Source organism: Suricata suricatta, chromosome 7 (genome assembly GCF_006229205.1).
Source record: "Suricata suricatta isolate VVHF042 chromosome 7, meerkat_22Aug2017_6uvM2_HiC, whole genome shotgun sequence".
In the NCBI taxonomy this organism is placed as follows: domain Eukaryota; kingdom Metazoa; phylum Chordata; class Mammalia; order Carnivora; family Herpestidae; genus Suricata; species Suricata suricatta.
The window spans coordinates 62,047,949-62,068,717 of record NC_043706.1 but is presented as its reverse complement, the minus strand read 5'-3'; the positions used below and the strand labels follow the sequence as shown (position 1 = coordinate 62,068,717).

Here is a 20,769-nt window from a genome sequence, read left to right as displayed (position 1 = left end):
TAAAATACCTGCTAGCTTATTGAATGAAAAACTTTAATCAATATTTTTGATTACTCCTAAAGCAGTAAATGTGAGGTGTTACATTAAGCTGGACAAGTAACCCCTTCTTCCTCAATGCTCTTCAAGGTCTACTTGCAAAGGTGTGTTTTGCAGAGAAAACCACCTTCCCAGAGCAGACAGCACTGGCCAGTGACATACGTTACAAATCATTATATATACCTATTATAAAAGAAGGTTGTTCAGATGCTAACAAATAGAAAAACCCATCTATCTGGAAATCATGTGATTCAATTATACTACTGATTTTTAGAGTGACTTCACTTTGATTATAGCACAATTTCCTTGCTTTTTGCCACACGTTGGTCATCTGAAATATGGGAATGATTTAAATGATTTTTCCTTATAGTGACCCTGAGGTATTTTCAAAGATTAAAAACCCAACAAAACTGTGACATGCTTTTGAGTTCCACAGAGCAATCAAGGACTGGTACTAGAGAGCGTATCATGCACATCGACAGATGGCACTCTTTGTTAGTTTCAGTAAGATCTGGATGACCAGCTAATTGTTGTGCTATTTTATAAGGAAGTAGGTCAGCAGAAAGTATCGAGCAGGAAAAAAAAAACAACTAGCGTGTGTGATGATCAATTCTTTGAATTATTCATTCTCATCATTGATTGCTTACTTGAGTAATACAGATACAAAATTCCAAAGTGCCCTCCAGAACTCAAGATATTAAGGCCACAGCAAGTCTCCCTGCCTTGGAATTATCTGTCTAAGATGTATAAAAGGTTTTGTTTTAAAAGAGAAGTTGACTAGGAGCCGCTGGTGAAGGTTTCCCTAGCTAACTTCTCACCCAAATTTATTTGAAATTAAACAAAAATATGAAAATACAATGCAAAGAGACTAAGACCCTCAGGCAAACCTGTGCCAGAATCTGGGAGGCATCTCCAGGGATGTCAAACAACTGGGCAGAGAGAGGAAGAGCCCTGAAAGCAGGGCACACTGAGAAATTTATTTTATTTCCTTATTTTTATTTTTTTTATTTGAGAGAGAGAGAGAATGCACACATGCACACAAACAGGAGATAGGGGCAGATTGAAAGAAAGAATCTTAAGCAAGCTCCATGCTCAGCACAGAACCCAACTCAGGGCTCGATCCCACAATCCTGGGATCATGACCTGAACCCAAATCAAGAATTGGACATTCAGCCAGCCACCCAGGTACCCTGACACACTGGGAATTTCTGTTTTTCATGTACTACAACTTCAGGTGGGCAGAAAATCAGGAACTGTGGTTTAGGAAGAAGTCTGTGTCATAAGCTGATAGAATTGTCATACGGTAAGAATTGTGCTAACAGCTGACATACTAGCCTAACAATGGAAAAATGGTAGTACTAAGATCTACTGACATACCACTTGCAAAGAAAAATAAGGTGATCTGGGTTTTTTTAAATTTTTTAAAAATGTATTTATTTTTGAGAGAGAGAGAGACAGCGTGAGCAGGGGAGGGTCGGAGAGAGAGAGAGACACAGAATCTGAAGCAGGCTCCAGGCTCTGAGCTAGCTGTCAGCACAGAGTCTGACTCGGGGCTCAAACCCACAAACCGTGAGGTTATGACCTGAGCTGAAGTAGGATGCTTAACTGACTGAGCCACACAGGCTCCCCTAAGATGATCTGTTTAAGTGTCTATCTCTTTAAGGAGTACAGACAAAAAACCCAAAGCCCACAATACATTGAAGATGGTGTAACTGAAGGAAGGGAAAAGGAACATAATTCTAAACTCCTATATTAAAAAGTATACCTTCCAATGTTACTTTACCCATTTTAGAAAGATTTTGTCATCCTTTGTAAGGTGAAAGAAAACATTTACTCTATGAAATAGAAGCTGAAAGTTATATGGATAATAAAAGGAAAAAAATAGGATAAGATTATAAGAGGTGTGCCAGGAGTTATAAACCAAACTACTGAAGTAGATGTTAACATAAAAGAATTAAAGACTTGAGTAAAAAAATCAAAAGTGTTCACAATATTCAAGGCAAAAAATTATTAAACAGGAAAATGAAATAGAATCACATTGAGTTATGATCTGGGAAAAAACTTTAAATTCAATAATTAAGAAAGTTTATTTTAAGCATTCAGGAAGGAAAAGAATTAATGACTTCTAATAAAATTGAACTACATGCTATTTATATGACTTTATTTTCCACAAACAAAATTATGTAATCCCATGCAGCAGCATCTCTTAAGGGAAAAATTGTGAGGGTAAAGATTGCAAGAATTATGTTCCCAGATAATTTGAAATTCAGGTATGAAGGAAACAGGTACCCTTAGGATTGCAAGAGATCAGAAAATGAACTATCCATGTGTGGTTCTCAAAAATGGTAGTTATACTCCTACTGACCAAGAGATGAGTTCTAATGAAGACCTCAAGCAAAGCAAGTCATGATATACATGAAAACAGTTCAACAGAAAAGTAATCTCAAGAACAATTGCTAATATTATTACAAAACAAAGAGCAAACATATTGAGTAAAATATGAATTTAATGATACTTGCAGATTTTGGTAAGGGAAACAGATGTGAGGAAAAGACAAAGCAGAAAAGGAAATTGAACTAAATTCTTCATTTAATCAAATCTACCTTTTCTTTTATAATCCTGATCATTAAAAATATAAATTAATAAGCATAGCTTTGAAAAATCCAAAATAATTCTTTACACAATTAAAAACCAAATATTAGAGACTTAAAAATTTATGACATAAGCAATGTTACCAAAAATTGAAGAAAATCAAAAATCAAGATAAAAGAAATGTGAGTAAATACTTTAGTTATAACAGTAATTTGAAAACTCCTTAATAGAAGGCAAAAAATTTCAAATCCAGTTTAAAAAACTGAACTTCATGCTATTTATAAGAAACACTCTGAAACAAACTGATATGGACAAGTTGAAAATAAAGGAAGGGCAATTATGCATCAAGCACTCATAAAAGAAAACAGGAAATACTAATTCCACAAAGGGCAAAAGATATCAATGGTGGCTCAAGGGTCATTACATATCTATAAAGATACGTATCAGAAGGAAAATGACAGTCATTCAACTTTACAAGCAGAGTAAGATCATGTCAATATATATAAAGCAAGGGTGTTAGAAATATTAGAAATGTGAAAAGGAAAGCATTTTGGAGAGACTTTAACACATCCTTCTTAGCCCCTGATAAACATATATTAGATAAATATATATAATTAGTAGATTTGAATCTATTTATATGTTGACCTTTCTATCCTAAGAACAGAAAAACATATATACATAGATACTATTTTTAAGATTAATATAACTTTTCATAAAAATTCAACAAATATTGCACAAAGAAAATGTTCAAAAGTGATCCAAATCAGAAATTACAGAACCTACATTGTCAGACCACAGTGCAAAAGGTTTTTTTTTTTTAAGTTTAATTAAAAATTCAAACACTTGGGGGGCACCTGCATGGCTCAGTTGGTTAAGTATCTGACTCCTGGTTTCTGCTCAGGGCATGATCTCACAGTTCTTGAGTTTGAGCTCCACGCTGGGCTCCATGCTGACAGTGTGGAGCCTGCTCAGGATTCTCTTTCTCCCTGTCTGTCCCTCCCCGGCTTGCGGGCTCTCTCTCTCTCTCTCTCCTTCTCTCTCTCTCTCTCTCTCATAATAAATAAACTTAAAAAATAAAAAAAAAACACTCAAAGACTTTGGAGTTATAAACGCCTTCCTAAATTACGATCTAGGAGAAATAAAAATAAAAGTAAAATCACAAATGTGTTTTAAAAAAATGAAAACTATGACTTAGTAAATTGTACAGAATGTGTGCAACTGTAGATATGTGGCCTGAACTATTTTTTGCTCCAATTAAAAACATAATTTAAAAATAAAACTGAATATAACTTCAATTCAAGAAGTTCAAACAGAACAAAGAATCTAAACAAAATAAGAAAATATTAAAAATAAACATATACATTAATGCCCAAGAAAAGAGAAAAACAGTAAAATTAGTAAATAAACTACAATATTGAATTCACAAAGAAGAATAGAGGAGTGATATCACCAAGACAGTGCACAGTTTGTTTTCTGATTTGGTTCTTTCTCACAAGAATAACTAACAATTATTCAAGAACAAGATACTACCAAGGGAATCCTAGAACATGAGAGTAAGGCAGACATACTCCCTGCATTACAGAGACCTAGACAGATGGCATTAGAAGGGTAAAAGTAAAGGCTACACATTGACCACTCTGTCCCACCACCAGGCCAGCATAGCACCATGCAGAGAGGTCTCCTCTGAGCCTCCAGTTCCTTCAGAAGGAAAAGAGAACCCAGAGGGGTCATCCAGTCTCCCCCAACATTGTGGGTAGATTTGTGGGAACTCCTACTCTGATCTTGCACCATGAGGACTGCAGGGGAATCAGCCCCTGGGAATCTGACCATGATGGAGAATGGGGGAGGGCTCACAACAACCAGCACCTGGATCTTGACAGACTGACTTTATTCCTGCAGTGACAATTAGTAATCCCCAACCAGCACTTTTGTTCATCTGCAGGCAAAGTCAAGGGACATACTCTAACCAGGAAAGACAAAGAAGCAGTAGAGAAAATAGAGTAGTTATATACAAGGGAAGCTCCATAAAGCTATAGGTGAATTTCTCAACAAAAACTTTTCAGGGCAAGAGAGAATCGGATGACATATTCAAAATATTGAAAGAAAATAACTGTCATCCAAGAATTCTATAACCATTGAAGCTGTCCTTCAGAAACAAAGGAGGAATGGGGCACCTGGGTGGCTCAGTTGGTTAAGCACCAGACTTTGGCTCAGGTCATGATCTCACAGCTTGTGGGTTCAGGCCCCACATTGGGCTCTGTGCTGACAGCTCAGAGTGGGGAGCCTGCTTTGGATTCTGTGTGTCCCTCTCTTTCTGCCCCTTTTCCTGCTTGCACCCTGTCTTTCTCAGGAAATGAAAACCATTTTTAAAACAAAAAAATTTTTAAACAAAGGAGGGATAAAGACTTCCCTAAACAAAAGCTGAAAGTTCATTACCACCAGATTTGTCTTAAAAGAAATGTGAAAGGACATTCTTTGAGTGGAAGTAAAATAATACTAATTAACATCATAAAAACATAAAAGGTAGTAAACTCTCATGGTAATGGTAAATACACAGTCATAGTTAGATTCTACAATATGGTACATAATCCATTTATGACACTAATTTAAAAGTTAAATAAAAACTAACATAATAGAAATTACTATAACCACAATAATCTGTTATTAGTTATATAATTTAAAACACCTGTAAACTGTAAACTATTACATCAATAAACTACAATGTGAGAGAGAGAAGAAGTAAAACTAGAGTTTATGAATTCTACCCAAAATTTTAGCTTTGAGAGAAAAAAAAAGAACAAATTTCTAAAGAAAGAAAGAACAAATTTCTTTTCAAGGAAAGAAAGAACAAAATTATACCTCTGAGAGAAAGAAGAACAAAACAGGAGTCTTCATACTTTCTCAATCAATACTACAAAGTGATAGACATCAGAACGGTACGGTATTTGCATAAAGACAGACAAACAGACCAATATAGAACAGAATTGAGAGCTCAGAAATAAACCCGAGCATATATGGTTAAATAACATATGACAAAAGAGCCAAGAATACTCAATAGTGCAGTCTTTTTAATAAATGGTGCTGTGATAATTGGATATTCACATGTAAAAGAATGAAACTGGACCCATATCTAACACCATTTACAAAAATTAACTCAGAATGGATTAAATATTTAATTGTAAGACCTGGAACCATAGAATTCCTAGAAGAAAATATAGGAATAAAGCTCCTTCACATGGATCTCGGTAATGAGATTTTAAATGTGCCATCTAAAGCACTAACCACAAAGCAAAAAATAAACAGATGGAACTATTTCACACTAGAAAGCTTCTGCACAACAAAAGAAACCATCAAAAATTGAAAACTTGTGAAATGGTAAAATGTATTTGCAAACCATATATCTGATAAGTGGTTAATATTCTAAATATATAAAAAGCTTATACAATTCAATAACAAAAAAGAAACCAATAACACAATAAGAAACGGGCAAAGGACCTGAATAGATATTCTCCAAAGAAGATATACAAAAGGCTAATAGGTACATGATAGGATGGTCATCATCACATGCCATTAGGAAAATGCAAATTAAAACCATAATGAGATATCACCTCACTCCTGTCAGAATGGCCATGATCTAAAGACAAGAGAAAACAAATGCTGGTAAGGATTTGGAGAAAAGGGAACACTTGTGCACTGTTGGTGGGACTGCAAATTGGTACAGCCACAACTGAACATAGTATGAAAGATCCTCAAAAAATTAGAAATAGAACTACCATATGATCTAGTAGTTTCACTTCTGGGAATATATCCAAGAAAATGAAAAGAGTAACTCAAAAATATCTGCACCCCCATGTTCATTAGCAGAATTATTTGCAGTAGACAAAATGTAGAAACAATCTAGGTGTCCATCAATTAATGAATGGATAAAGAAGTTGAAAGTTGTAATTACATGTATAACATCATATAACATAACATATACAATAATATATGTTGTAATAACATGTTATACATATATATTATACATCCATTAAAAATGAGGAAATCTTACCACTAGTAACAACACAGATGTATCCTGAATGCCTTATGCTAAGTGAAATAAGTCAGACAGAGAAAGACAAATACTGTATCATCTCCCTTGTATATGGAACCTAAAACAAACCAACTCATAGAAAAAGAGATGAGACTTGTGGTTACCAGAGGCAGAGGGCAGGAGAAAGTGGTCAAAAGGTGCAGAGTTTCAATTATAAAATAAATACTAGAGACTTAATGTGCAACATGATGACTACAGCTAACGTTACTATATGATATATAGGAAAGTAGTTAAGAAAGTAAATCCTAAAAGTTCTCATCACAAGGAAAAAATTTTTCTTTCTTTTTTTATTGTATCTATATGAGAATATGGAGATTAGCTGAAACTTATTGTGGTAATGATTTCACAATACATGTAAATCAAACCATGATGCTATAGGTTTTTAATTATTTATTTTGAGAGAGAGAATGAACAAGGGAGGGACAGAGAAAGAAGGTGAGAGAGAGAATCTTAAGCAGGTTCCACACAGAGCCTGATATGGGGCTTGAACCCATGAGCCATGAGATCATGACCTGAGCCAAAACGGTAAGTGAAAACCAAGAGTTGGACACTTAACCAACTGAACCACCCAGGCGCCTTGATGCTGTAGGCTTTAAACTTACACAGGGACAAACTTGGCAATCTCATATGTCAATTATTCCTCAATAAAATAGAAAATACATACATATATATAATAATCCAAAAGTGCCAGCAAACCTAATTAAGAAAAAAAGAGTAAACTAATAAAATTAAAAGAAATAATATATAATCTTAAAAGAATTTAATAAGATTCATACATGATCTTAAATATTATTTTAAAAGTATTAACATAAATAAGTTAGCTTAATAAATGTGAAAATCTTAATAATAAGGATTGAAACATAATGAAGGAAAAAAGTGTGGACCAAGATTTAAAAGACCAATATCAACTGAAGAATTGAAACTAAAAAAGTTTTCAATCACTAACTTCAAGATAGCAGAGTCCAGAGTTTTATCACTGAATACTTTTCAACTTCAGAAATAAATGATTCCTGTGATATATACTCTCCTTGTGCATGGAAAAAAATGTGAAAAAATGTTCTAACTCACTTTATTTTTAAAAAATTTTTTAATGTTTATTTATTTTTGAGAAAGAGAGAGAGAGAGACAGAGTGTGAGAAGGCGAAGGTTAGAGAGAAAGGGAGATACAGAATCCAAAGCAGCTCCAGGCTCTGAGCTGTCAGCACAGAGCCTGATGCAGGGCTAGCACTCCCGAACCGCGAAATCATGACCTGAGCCTAAGCTGATGCTTAACCGACTGAGCCAGCCAGGCCCCCCTGTTCTAACTCACTTTAAAAACCAGGTGACCCTCATAGTAAAACCTAAAAATGCTAAGCATCGATGAAAAAGTTTGAATTACAAATTAGCATATTCAATTCAGATTATATGAAAATAATAATTTACTCTGAATAATTAAAAATCATCCTAAGAATTCATGTGTATATTTCCTAATGAAAAAAATCACACCAATAGACTGTAAAATAAATACATAAATGTTTCAACAGATCTGGATAATAATTTAATAAAATTTAATGACCCTCTCTGGTGTTCATTAAACTTGCTTAATAAGCTCAGAATAAAATGATATTCATTGGCATAATAAAGAGTATTTATATTTAACATACAGCTAACATCATATTTTATAACAATACACTGGCAAATCATAAACTAGTCAAGAATATCTATTATTACTACTACGTTTTCCATCTGTTCTAGAAGTGATAGCCAAAACAAAGAAAAAAAACCCCTCAGAAACATAAGGTGTATTTGTTAATTTAAAAACAAACTGGGGACAGAAACAATTATTTATAGATAATATGTTTTTTTACTTAAGTATCTAAAGGAATCAACTGAATAAAAAGTATTGGATATAATAACATAGTTAAGTAAAGTAACAAAGTACAAAATACATATAAATCAATCAGATTTCTGATATTAATATTATATAACCAAAATATAATGAAAAATATCTCATTCTAACCAAATAGAATAATAAACATGTCCAAGAGCAGTCTTTATTTTAATGTTTATTGAGAAAGAGACCGGATGTGCATGAACGGGTGAGGGGCAGAGAGAGGGAGGCAGAGAATCCCAAGCAGGCTCTGCACCAACAGGGCAGTGCCTGACACAGGGCTCGATCCCACAGATTGTAGTATCATGACCTGAGCTGAAATGAAGAGTTGGATGCCCAACCAACTGAGCCACACTCAGGTGCCCCCCCTAAAATAATCTTTAAGAATTGTGTAGGACCTATACAATAAAAATAATGAGGATATAAGAAGAGTAAAAAGAATTTCATGAATAAAAGGACATACCTTGAGGCTGAATGTGGAGAAAATAAGTTCATTTAATCCATCAAAATTCTAATGTGCATTCTTGGAGTACTAGTGTAATGCTAAAATATCTTTTCAAAGCAATTCCCAAAGTTTATAGGTAAAATAAATAGGTAAATAGGTAAAACTAAAAAAGATTTAAAAAAGTAATGGAGAAAGCTTGCCTCAACAGAATGGAGTGGGATGTGAAACTAGATATAACAAAGGAATAAAGTAGAGAGACAATAAGCCAACTACTCTAGTAGATTAAAAAGACGACACAATGACAAGAATTAAAAAGTTCTATGTGAGGTTAAGGTGACATTGTAAGTCAGTGTAGACATAAAAGAAAATTCATTAATGATGTGAGACAATTATTAAACAAACAGAAATAAAATTAAGTTAGTTCCTCACTAACATAAGACAAACTGTTTTAATTAAAATATTTAATGCTAAGAGGCATCTGGGTCACTCAGCCAGTTAAGTGTCTGACATTGGCTCAGGTTATGATCTCTTGACTCCAGAGTTCGAGCCCTACGTTGGGCTCTGACAGCTCAGAGCCTGGAGCCTGTTTTGGATTCAGTGTCTCCGCCTCCCCCCTACTTACTCTCTCTCTCTCTCTCTCTTTCTCCCTCTCTCCCTCCCTCTTTCTCTCTCTCTCCCTCCTCCTCTCTCTCAAAAATAAACAGTAAACAATTTTTGAAAATATTCTAATGTTAAAAACTTAAAACACACACAGTCTTCTAGAAGAAAATATGGAAAATGAGACCACTTTTCTGATTTCAGGATGGGAAAATGCTTTCTAACTATAAAAGCATTTATAGCAGTAGTCTAAATTTGACTGTAGAGAATAAAACTGAAATATCCCTAAGATCTATGATAAGAAAAAGGCATCAAAAACTGAAATGAAATATTCACCATCATGGAAAAGTAAATATAATTTAAAAAGCACAGAACTGGGAAAAATATTGTTATAGGTTTATGATCAAAATAATTCATATAGTTAATAAAGAGCTTATGTAAATCTTAAAATAACAATAGAAAAATGTCAAAGAATATGAAGTATTTACCTCAGGGAAGAAGAAAGATAGAAGGAGGGAGGGAAAGAAAAGGGAAGAATAAAGGAAGAGAAGGAGGGAGGAAAGGAAGCTAAGAAAAAGAGACAAACTAAACATGAAAAAATATCAAATTATTCAATTCCAAGTATTTATGTTTTAAAGGGTACCTTTTTCACTTATAAAAATTAGCTAAACTAAATTCTAAAGCCCAGTATTGTTGGATGTGATTTTAGAAACTGGAACGACTTTTCTGGAAAGTAATTTTGATGCTCTGCATCAAGAATTAATGACCTTAGATTGAATAGCTCTAGTTTTAGCCATTTATCTTATGGAAATAATTAGGAAACATTTGAGGGCAGGAACATTCATTGTCACATTATACCCATATTAGTTCAATTTATCATTAATCACCAGAGATACTACAAAATATCCAACATTAGTTGTGAGGGGTATCACATATAATTTGTACTACTAATAGTATAAGTACCAAATTAAACGCTACTTAATAAATTACAATACAGTCAAGGTTATCTCTGTAATATCACTCTTACTCCTATTACAATATACTTTTGAGTGGGAAGAAAAGGAACAGAGCAATGGCAAATGCCCAGGGAAACCTGCATAAACCAGAGCCTTTTTTTTAAATGTTTATTTATTTGGAGGGTGGGCAGAAAGAGGTGAGAGAGAATCCCAAGCAGGCTCCACACTGTGGCAGCAGAGTCCAACACAGGGCCCGAACCCACAAACCATGAGATCATGACCTGAGCCAAAATCAAGAGTCAAAGCCTCATGAACTGAGCCACGTAGGCACTCCGGAGTGTACATGAGAACTTCTATCTTGTGAACAACATGTGTCTATGTGTGTTACAGAGAAGAAAGTAATCAGAACCACTTAGAGAACTGAGTCAGGTGCAGCCACGGAAGATATGCAATTCGGACAACATAAACTTTGTTTTGGAATAAGTTTGATAAGATGGGTAAATGTTCACTATATGTTGGAGGCAGAAGGGAGAGCTGGGCACACAGTGATATCTGTTTTATGAAATAGCTGGGAGGAATTGACCTTTGTCAGAAGTGGTGGTCTCTGGAAGTAATTTTTCTTTTCAATGCTTTCCTGAATTTTCCAAATATTAATTAGTAAGCAGACATTATTTAATGGCCAGAAAGAAATCATTGTAAAATTATAAAGAGATATAGAATGTTTACAAAGTAATCCTGTAATCCCTTTACCCTCCTGCTCTATACACCAGTTAAAAATATGTAATAATAAATATTTACAAAAGAGGATGTATGCCCTTCTGATTAACCTTACAGAATCAATTCTATCATATACTGAAAAAAAAGACTCAGCACAGGGTAACTGGATCCTCAGCATGTCTTCAGCTAACCTGCCAAAAACAATTTTGTAACTCTTTAAACATTACACACTTAATTAAAAACTAAAACAAAATATGATCATGACATATCATTTTATGCTTCATGAAAAATGTACCCTGTTCTTTGAGGAAAGCAGTAATAAAGATCAAATGGGTATACTTTAGTTAATAGTGCTCATTCTTATTTACAAGAAACTAAGTTAATGCTCTCTCCAGGGAGAAAAATAAAAAAGCATGCAGTGACCTTCACTGAACTTCATGCACTAACCAACTGAAAGCATACCTTTTGTAATGCCCTGAACATGCTTCAGGATTATAGGGTTAACACAATACAAAATGCTGCAACACTTCCTGTTATTGCTGTTGTTGTTGTTGTTGTTGTTGTTTTAACCCAGGAATCTTCCTATGAGAATACAAGTTTCACACTGGGGTGATGGAGAGGAAGACTTCTGTCCTGTATTCATGCATCTTGTCCCAGAACTGCCTTTCTAATAACTCATGATTCTGAAGGGCACATAAAACATCGCAATAAGTGCATTTTGTGTTTTCATTTATTTCTTGGGAGAATAGCAGTCATTATTAATGTATGTTCTTGACATATCATTGGCTTCACATTCCCAACCATTTTGAATTACTACCTAAAATAGTCTTTTGAGGAAGGCTAAAAAAAAAAAATTCTCAACTAAGATGCTGAAGCACAGTTGTTTCCTATGAGTTATACTATTCTAATTCTGCTTTCTCAAACAGTATGAAGAGCTACCCCAGGTTTCTTAAGTTTTAAATACTAGTTTGTAACACAGGAGTGTACTAGAAGTATCTCTATTTTTCTACTTTTGGGGGAGGGAAATATCGCTTCTATTGTTCATTGCTTGAAAGACAACATACAAATAAGGATTGATTTCTTTAAATTTTTAAGTTGATGGTACCTTTTTGTTTATTTGTACATAAAAGGGGGTCTAACACAGAGTTTCTCGTCCTATGCACTACTGACATTTTTGGCCAAATAATTCTGTGTAGTGGAAAGTTGTCCCATACATTGTAGCATGTATAACAGCATCTCTGGCTTCTACATTGGATTCCAATAGCACTCCCCTCCACCCCGCCCCCATTGTGACAACCATTAATGTCTCCAGACACTGCCCAAAGTTCCCTAGGGAGCAAAATCTTCCCTGGTCAAGAACTCTGGTCTAAGTCATATCACTCACAGAGAGCCACATGAGTATTACTTATCTTCTTTATCTACTCAAAGCCTTCAAAACTGAAATTCCTGTCTTTCAGATGTTGGAACTACTTGCTACTCTATTACTTTACTAGTCCTTAAATAGTCTACCTAAGGTAAACTAATAAGCAACTAAGCAACTGAGACTTCCCTTAAAAAAAAAAAAAGCTGACCAAAAAAATCCCCTAGAATTTAGATTTGAGAGGTAATTGTCACAATGAAAATCCATTTCACTTCTCTTTCCTTGTTTTTATTTGGTTGGAAAAGTCATCTAAATTATTGCAATGAATATTAAAACTTTTGGTTCAAAAGTCAAAGTAAAGAGATTCTCAATAAGAAATAGATAACAATACATATAATACCTACACTTTATTCATAAACTTTATAACTAATGTAGCAATAGAGAATTGAGAATATTATTATTTTAACATGTTTATTGGAAAATTATCAGAAAATACAGAAAAGGATATGGATTACCATAATTCTACCACACCAAGATAACCACATTTAGGTGTTAATCTTTCTAGATGTTATTCTCTTCATATAAATATATCCTATACTATAGCCTTAATAAATCACTACTTACACTCCACTTTATGTGAATTAAACATAGTGTTTACTAGACATTAAGGACAAAATTTGCAATAATAAATATACTTAGCTTTCTCAAACAACTACTTTTTACAGCACTAAAGCACACAATTTGGGTTATCTATTTTCATCAATCATCTCCACATGCTACATTCTGTTCCTCTAACCCATAAGCTTCAACGGTAACGAGAGAAGGGAACCCTCAGGTACAATTTTCTTTTTCCTTTTTTCATTCTATTCCATGTATCACCTAAATATAGATGTCGGAAGTCCTCATTTTTCTGAGAATTCTAGGGGAAGGAAGAGAGGGTCTTATATTTTCATGGTCGCTTCTTTCTTTCCCTTTGTTCCGTATGGATCCACTTAAACAAACAAGTAAGTATAACCAAAAAAAAATATATATATATACCTCAAACAAGGCCATTGTGTGTTTAGAAAGTCACTGAACATTTTCCCTGGAGTCATAGAAATTCTCGTCATGTCCTTTCTACCTCCACATTCAGGAAATCAGGAACAGCTTCAAATCCATTGTAGTTCCCAACTCATACCACCTGCCCTATTTTCCGTTACCTTTCTCTTCTCTCTGGAGAAAGAGACATTCTTCTCTGTTGTCTACAGAATTCTTTACCCCCTGCCTTGGTTGCCTGCACCCCTTCTAGGTCAGTGGACAACACTGAGAGAGTGGACGAAACCAAATTCTTGATTATTTTCAAGATTTCCATTCAGAAGAATCCTGGTAACTGATTAACCTAACTCCTCAATCCAAAAAAGAAATTGATGAAGCCACATGACTACTGTAATTTTATATTTATGGACCATAGTTAAAATCATGGATCAAAGTAGTGGAATATGCACTTGTGAATAATTAGGAGACCTGGGGACCTGAGACCAGGGACCCAGCCTTACGTAACTGGGTAACAGAGGACTCATCTCAGTCACTGTGACTTCTTTGCAGTTTCTATAAAATAATAGAACCTATGCTCATAAGAACATTGGTGACCCACATAATGGTCCACAAAGCATGTTCAAACAAATTGGCTGCTTCTGCCCTCAAAACAATACAGCAAGAGAGATACAGCACTATAATTATTATCATCCTCGTTTATAGACCCAGAGGAATTAGTGGCCTGGTTGAATCCCACTGAAGTAGCAGAGCTCAAAACTATCTTTGAATCCAAATACTATATCAAGTGCCTTCTCTCTATCTGGAGGGAAAGCTATGAAGATATAATGACATTACATATATAAAGCTTCTTTCCAAATGAAAAAAAAAAAGTTAATGAAAACCCAACACTTATTGCTCTATTTATTTTCAGATAACTTTGGTAAGATGCAACCACATAAGAATGAGAGTTCAGGTACTTTCCACATTCTCTCCAAATGGCATAGCACATTATAAAATAAAACAACATATTAGGATTAAAACATTACAGCATAATGGTAGTTTTTACTTTCATGATGATTCTTTGACTTTTCTGTACTTGCTTTTAAGATTTATCCTGCTCTTTAGCAACTGGCAGGTAATCCAAACATTTATTCAGTATAGTCTTATACATGAGTGTGTATGCTTGTGCATATGTGCAAACACACACACACACACACACACACACACACACACACACACACACTATTTCTTCCTCCATGGTTTCTGGTAATGATTTTTTTTCCTTGCCTTTGACTATTTACAACACAGACTGCAAGTCTAGCAGATTTTTTTTCCCAAGATGAACTGATTCTAAGAGACTCCCAGGAGCATTTCACATTGGCCCCAATATTCTCCTTCACCAGCACAGAAAATTAACAATATATTATATCTGAAATATTTGACACCCAAAAAGTTCAAACATGTCAATTCCTCAAATATTCTATGATCTAGATTTCTAATTCCTTTTGTAACTTTCCACAGGATCTTTTCCATAATTTTCATTCATTCCTCAAGCTGTGATGCTCACAATTGAACACATTTTCTATTGAGTTTTCCTGTGTGCTGAGTCAAACGGTTTCAAATGATACAATTACTTCATCAAAAAACAAACACCCTCTCCGTACTCAATCTGTACTAGAATCTGTGGGGTCCAAAGGCACAGTTGTCCTCAAGCACAAAAAAGAGAATCCACTAGAATCCACTACATTAGAAATTTCTTTGGAAGGAAATAAAATAATTTCACTATATATACGTTATATTTGCTTTCTTAAAACTACACATATATCCCTGGGACACCAGGGTAGCTCAGTCAGTTAAGCGTCTCTTGATTTCTGCTCAGCTCATAATCTAACGGTTCTGAGTTCGAGCCCTACATTGGGTTCCACGCTGACAGTACGTACCATGTTTCTTTCTGATTATATTTGCATTTCAGTACACTGGGATCCTAAGCAACATTTTATTCTATCCGACCCTAATTTTTACCTTATTGCTGTGGTTTCCCAACATATATTGATACCCTACATTTCTTTTTTTAATAAATATCATGCTATGACTTTTCTGCAATATTGAAAATTTTCATAAAAACAATATTCACATTTGGTTTTAAAAAAATTAAGACAAAAATCCTCCTGACAACCAACTGCAATACTCTCAAAAAAGAAAAGTCTTTTGACCATGTTTACATTTTGAGACTAAAAAACTTAGTTGAAAAATATAAAATTTAAATAATAAAATAACATAACATATATTTATATACTTATTATGTGTCTCATCCAGTGTTTGATTCTCATCTATGTAAAATGAGGTTTTAGTTCCTCTGCTGTAGTATTTTTCTCAGTATTTCTGTAATTTTGATAATCACATTATTTTAAGTGTTGTTGGAAATCTCTATGTATACTTCTGGTTTTTGTCCAATAAATTTTAGTCAGCTTCTTGACACCATTTTAGGTGGAATAAGGCTGTTTATGCCTCTACTTACACCCTCTACTTTTGCTACCTTCTTTCATCTTCTACCTCTGTCAGCTAACTATCCACTTACTTTTACTTTGTCAGGGTTGTAAAGTAACCTGTTAAGTATTTGTGCTAATTTATAAAAATGTTCCTCTATTTAAGCCAGGCTGAACTGACTTTCCTATCCCAACAGAAACCCTCTTAAATTCATTTAAGCACCCCTAACTGCTAACCCGCTGTCCAGGAAAAGGGATGCTTAAAATGACTCTATTTAGAAGGAAATATGATTGTTTAATCTATCAGTTATACTCTATTAAAACATATATCATAAAACAAAACAAAATGACAAGATGAACTCTGCAATAGTTCTAAGGCAATATCTTACTCAGGAAAAGCCTTTCAAAAATAAAACAATTGTAGAATATTACTTGAAAACAGATGGATACATTATTTATTTTCTAAAAGAGACACTAAAATTGAAGGAAATAGGAGTACAATGATCCTGGTGAAAAGATTTATTGCATTTGAAACATATTCTAGGGGTATGTTAAGTATAAAGGCTACTGAAGGGTAATGTGGGAAGTGACCATGGCTTAATATAATTTATAATATGTATTTCACTTTATATTTAAGTCAAATATTCTTTTTTTTTTTCAGGGAGACCTCTGAGTTCACATAAAACATTCATTAATATATGTTTCCTCTAACTTTAACTTATCAAGCTAAGTGTAATAAATCTTCCCTATTTTGTACTATACTTTTCTGCCTCTCTGAGAAAGGTTTTGAGATTCTATACCTAGTGACTCCTCTTCCTTTGTAAAGGAAAACCACATTAGTCTCCTTCATGTTGTCCTCACTATATATTCTGCTTAAGTTATGCTCAGCTCATCATACCCAGGGTTTATGTATGGTTCAAAATATGTTATTGATGCCTGTAATAATTCACATCATTTCAGAAAGCATTTTAGGTCACTTAAATAAAATACATGCATACAAATATAAGCTAATAATACATAGGTAAAATATTATAAGCCAAATATTATGTTTATAAAAAGAATCACAATGAAACAGGTCATAATACCTTCCTAAATTGAGCTGTAAATTTAGTTCTGAGCTTCCTGATAGTTGAAATAAAAAGAAGTAACAAAGATTTCAATTCAGGGGAAACAAACCTGTGCTAATACTAAACTCTAAAAGAAATGTCCCTTAGGGACTGTGGCCTGAAATAAAATGAGGAGGGAAGTCTAGTGTGCCCATCACCAGTGTTTTTTAGAATTTCCTCCCTGTTCCCCCATATGCATATAAAAGAAAAGTGTCTTGCCAGAAATACATCCCACAATGAGGAAATTGCATGGTCAGGTTTAAGCAATCAGAAAAACACAAGTTTTGTAAAAGGAGAGTTAAAAGGATCTAATGTCATAGTTCACAAAGGAATTTTCCCTCATCTATATCAGAACCAGAAAGAAAAAGGAACAAATTATTTTTCTATTCTCTCTATATAGATATTATTTCACTATTCCTAATAACATCATTTTCAAATGAGTAAACTGGATTCAGTGAATTGGAGAGAAGTCTCATAGAAGTCTGATTTGTCCAGGACACAAAGAATATCAATGATTAGAATCCAGAAGATATGAATCAAATTATTTGTTATACTTATTGATGAAGCAATCTTAAGATGATTGTATCTTAAATGTAAAAATACAGAAAAAATCAAATTGTCAGTAGTCATCATGTCACAAGATCATGTGATATAACTTATAAAAGGCCTTAGTTTTTTTTATTTAAAAAAGATTATCTTTACAAATGCTAAAACTGGGGCACCTGGATGGCTCAGTCGGTTAAGCCTCCAGCTTCGGCTCAGGTCAGATCTCACGTTCGTAGGTTCAAGCCCCATGTCAGGCTCTGTGCTGACAGCAAGCCCAGAGCCTGGAGCCTGCTTCCAGTTTTGTGCCTCCCTCTCTCTCTGACCCTCCCCCTCTCATGCTCTGTCTCTCTCTGTATCAAAAATGAATAAAACATTAAAAAAAATTAAACAAAAGCTAAAACTACCCCCCAAAGAACAGCTTCTCTAGTAAATATTTAAATATATGTTCAAACTGGCAGCTCTCTAAAGAGTGACAGCTCTCTTGTTCCATATTAAACAATTGATGAAGAAATCATTGATGAAAAACTGAAAATACCACTTAGTGAATGAAATATCACCACCGTGAAGTCAGGAATATTATCCAGACAATTGATAAGATATTCATTCCCTATAATAAATGGGTATGGAGTCATCAATTATCAGGAAACTACCAAACACTGGTTTTGACTTAAATATACTTAATAAGTCATGTTCATTGGATTCATATTGATGGATTCTTCTACAATTTCCACTCAGAAAATGAAATCTGTGCAGTTAATTAGTTGAAAATAACAACTGCTGGTTCAATTAAATTTAACAAATTTCACATTCTAATGTTACCATATGTACATTTGTTTAAAGTAATAAACTTCTGTACTAGATTGCATATTTTGGAACAAAGTAAACAAATTACATTATGACATGGAAATATCTCTAAAAATACACATTTGTTTTTCTCTCTGAAAATTAAGTACAAATGCCTTAAGTGAATCCCTAATAAATGGCTGCAAAAGTTACTTGATTATATAGGTATACATTTGACCTAGCCATTAATAACTTCTGCATAAAACTATGCACATTGGCAGTCATGGATACATTAAACTTCTCTCTTAAAACTATATCCATTAAAAAAAATAAAGAAAGAGAGAGAAAATAAAAAATAAAACTTAGGAATGTTGCTTTGCTCCAGAATTAAGAGGCTGGAGCTTCATTCATATTTAAGTTATGGGGAAAATGATGGGATCAAAAAATATTTCAAGTTGGAAAAATGTGCAGTCAGAGGAAATATTGATAGGCTTAGAGTAGCAAGTACCTTGATATTTTGCTTATAGTAAAGTACAAAAAGAGAATAAACACATGTAAGGCTACTGTGTACTTGGTACAACATCTCACAAAATCTTAACAAATGCTATCTAGGTTGGATCTCATAGTACCTTGAAAAGGTATGCAGAGTTGGGGATATTATCTTTTTGTAACAGCCATTAAGAGATTTACTCAAAGTAAATCCGGAATCTGAATCTTTTGACAAAACTCAGACTTGGAGTCTAAGCCTAAGTAGGGCATGGCAGTTATTTGAAGTACAAATAAGTATGATTTGATTTTAACATTTGCAAATATGTGTTACCAAAAATTGTTTTCATCACCTCATAGTCCACTTTCAATAGAGAGCTCAATAAAGTTTACATGACTAACAATAACAATAACTAACCCTATTCATAGCAAATAAACAACATAGAGTGACTATTATTTGCAAAGTATTGTGATTAACAAGAGTCATTTATAGCAAGTGGTTTATTCAAGTCCTTTCTCTCTGTAATTTTCTATTCAGCTATTTTATCCAACCTCCACTGAAGATACTGTGTGACTTATTACAGAACTAAAGTTCACAATACAGATGATTTGTATATAAAACTAAATTTTCACTTTTGAGTGCAATTTTCTTTTAGAAAGAAAAAAAGTTGGCAGTGCCATGATCACCTGTGTTTTAGAGCAGAACAGAAACTAACCTGTTTCAGATACCTGGTGTTCTGGCAAACATTAATACAAACGCATCAACCTGAGTACTGTCAGGTTAGACACTTTAAAGCAACATTCTAAAAGTAAAGGCCTTAATTTTAACAGTTAACAGTGCTACAACGTGTTTGTGCAGTTTTCCTTCATATATGAACTTTCGCCAGAAAAGTTTAAAAGTAGGGATTTAGGTGACCTACAAAAGTAGTGTGTCCAGCGTTCCCATTTTCGTCAACACCTTACATTACAAAAGAGTAATTTAAGCACCGGACCTGCCTCCAGAGACTCTCACTTCGTGACACCGCTCTGGCCGGCGGGACTTGACTTGCTCTGGGCGCCTGGAACAGGGTCCCACCTCAGGTCTCTGAGCGGTTTGTTCCCAGTGGATCTGGGCGGGTGTGTTGCCGGAGTCGTGTTCCATTGGCTACACGCTCGGGGACTGGCCGGGCTTTCCGACATTTGATTGGACAGAACGGCCCCCTGTAGGCCGAGATCATTGGAGGGTGCGGGAGCCAGGGGGCGGAGCGGGTTCCCCAGGATTCTTGACCGAGCGCGCTCAGCTGCGGAGCAGGGCGCCGGGTGCCCGACTGGAGCTGAGCTGGCTGCCGTGGAGGGAGGACTGGAGGGTCCTGGCGTGGAAAGGGTCTCTTAGGGGTAGTGCGGAAATGGGGCTGGTTGCCGGCTGCCCCGAGGGTAGTCCGAGATATCCGCAGGCGGCGGCCGCTCCAAGACAGCATCTGTCACCGCTCTTCCACAGTCCTCCTTTGGCCCGGCCGGGCTCCGCAGGCGGCTGCTGGAAAGACGCGGGACCCAGCGTGACGAGCCCATCAGCTGTCAGGAGAGCGGCGAAGCGACCTGAGGGCGGCGGCGAGAGACACACAAAGAACGCGGTGAGCGGCGGCGGCGAAAGGGGGCGGCAAATTCGGGACGGCAACTCCCGGCCGCGCCCGCTCGTGCCGCCGCCG

General features: G+C 35.1%; 1 long non-coding RNA gene across 1 annotated transcript in view; it reads right to left on the bottom strand.

Moving 5' to 3' along the window:
- The window catches only part of LOC115295915, a 36,438-nt gene extending 16,285 nt beyond the window's left edge, over nucleotides 1–20,153 (bottom strand). Inside the window, exon 1 of the long non-coding RNA XR_003910625.1 lies at nucleotides 20,077–20,153. This is a non-coding gene — a long non-coding RNA (uncharacterized LOC115295915). The remainder of the gene's footprint in view (nucleotides 1–20,076) is intronic.
- Nucleotides 20,154–20,769: the final 616 nt, after the last annotated feature.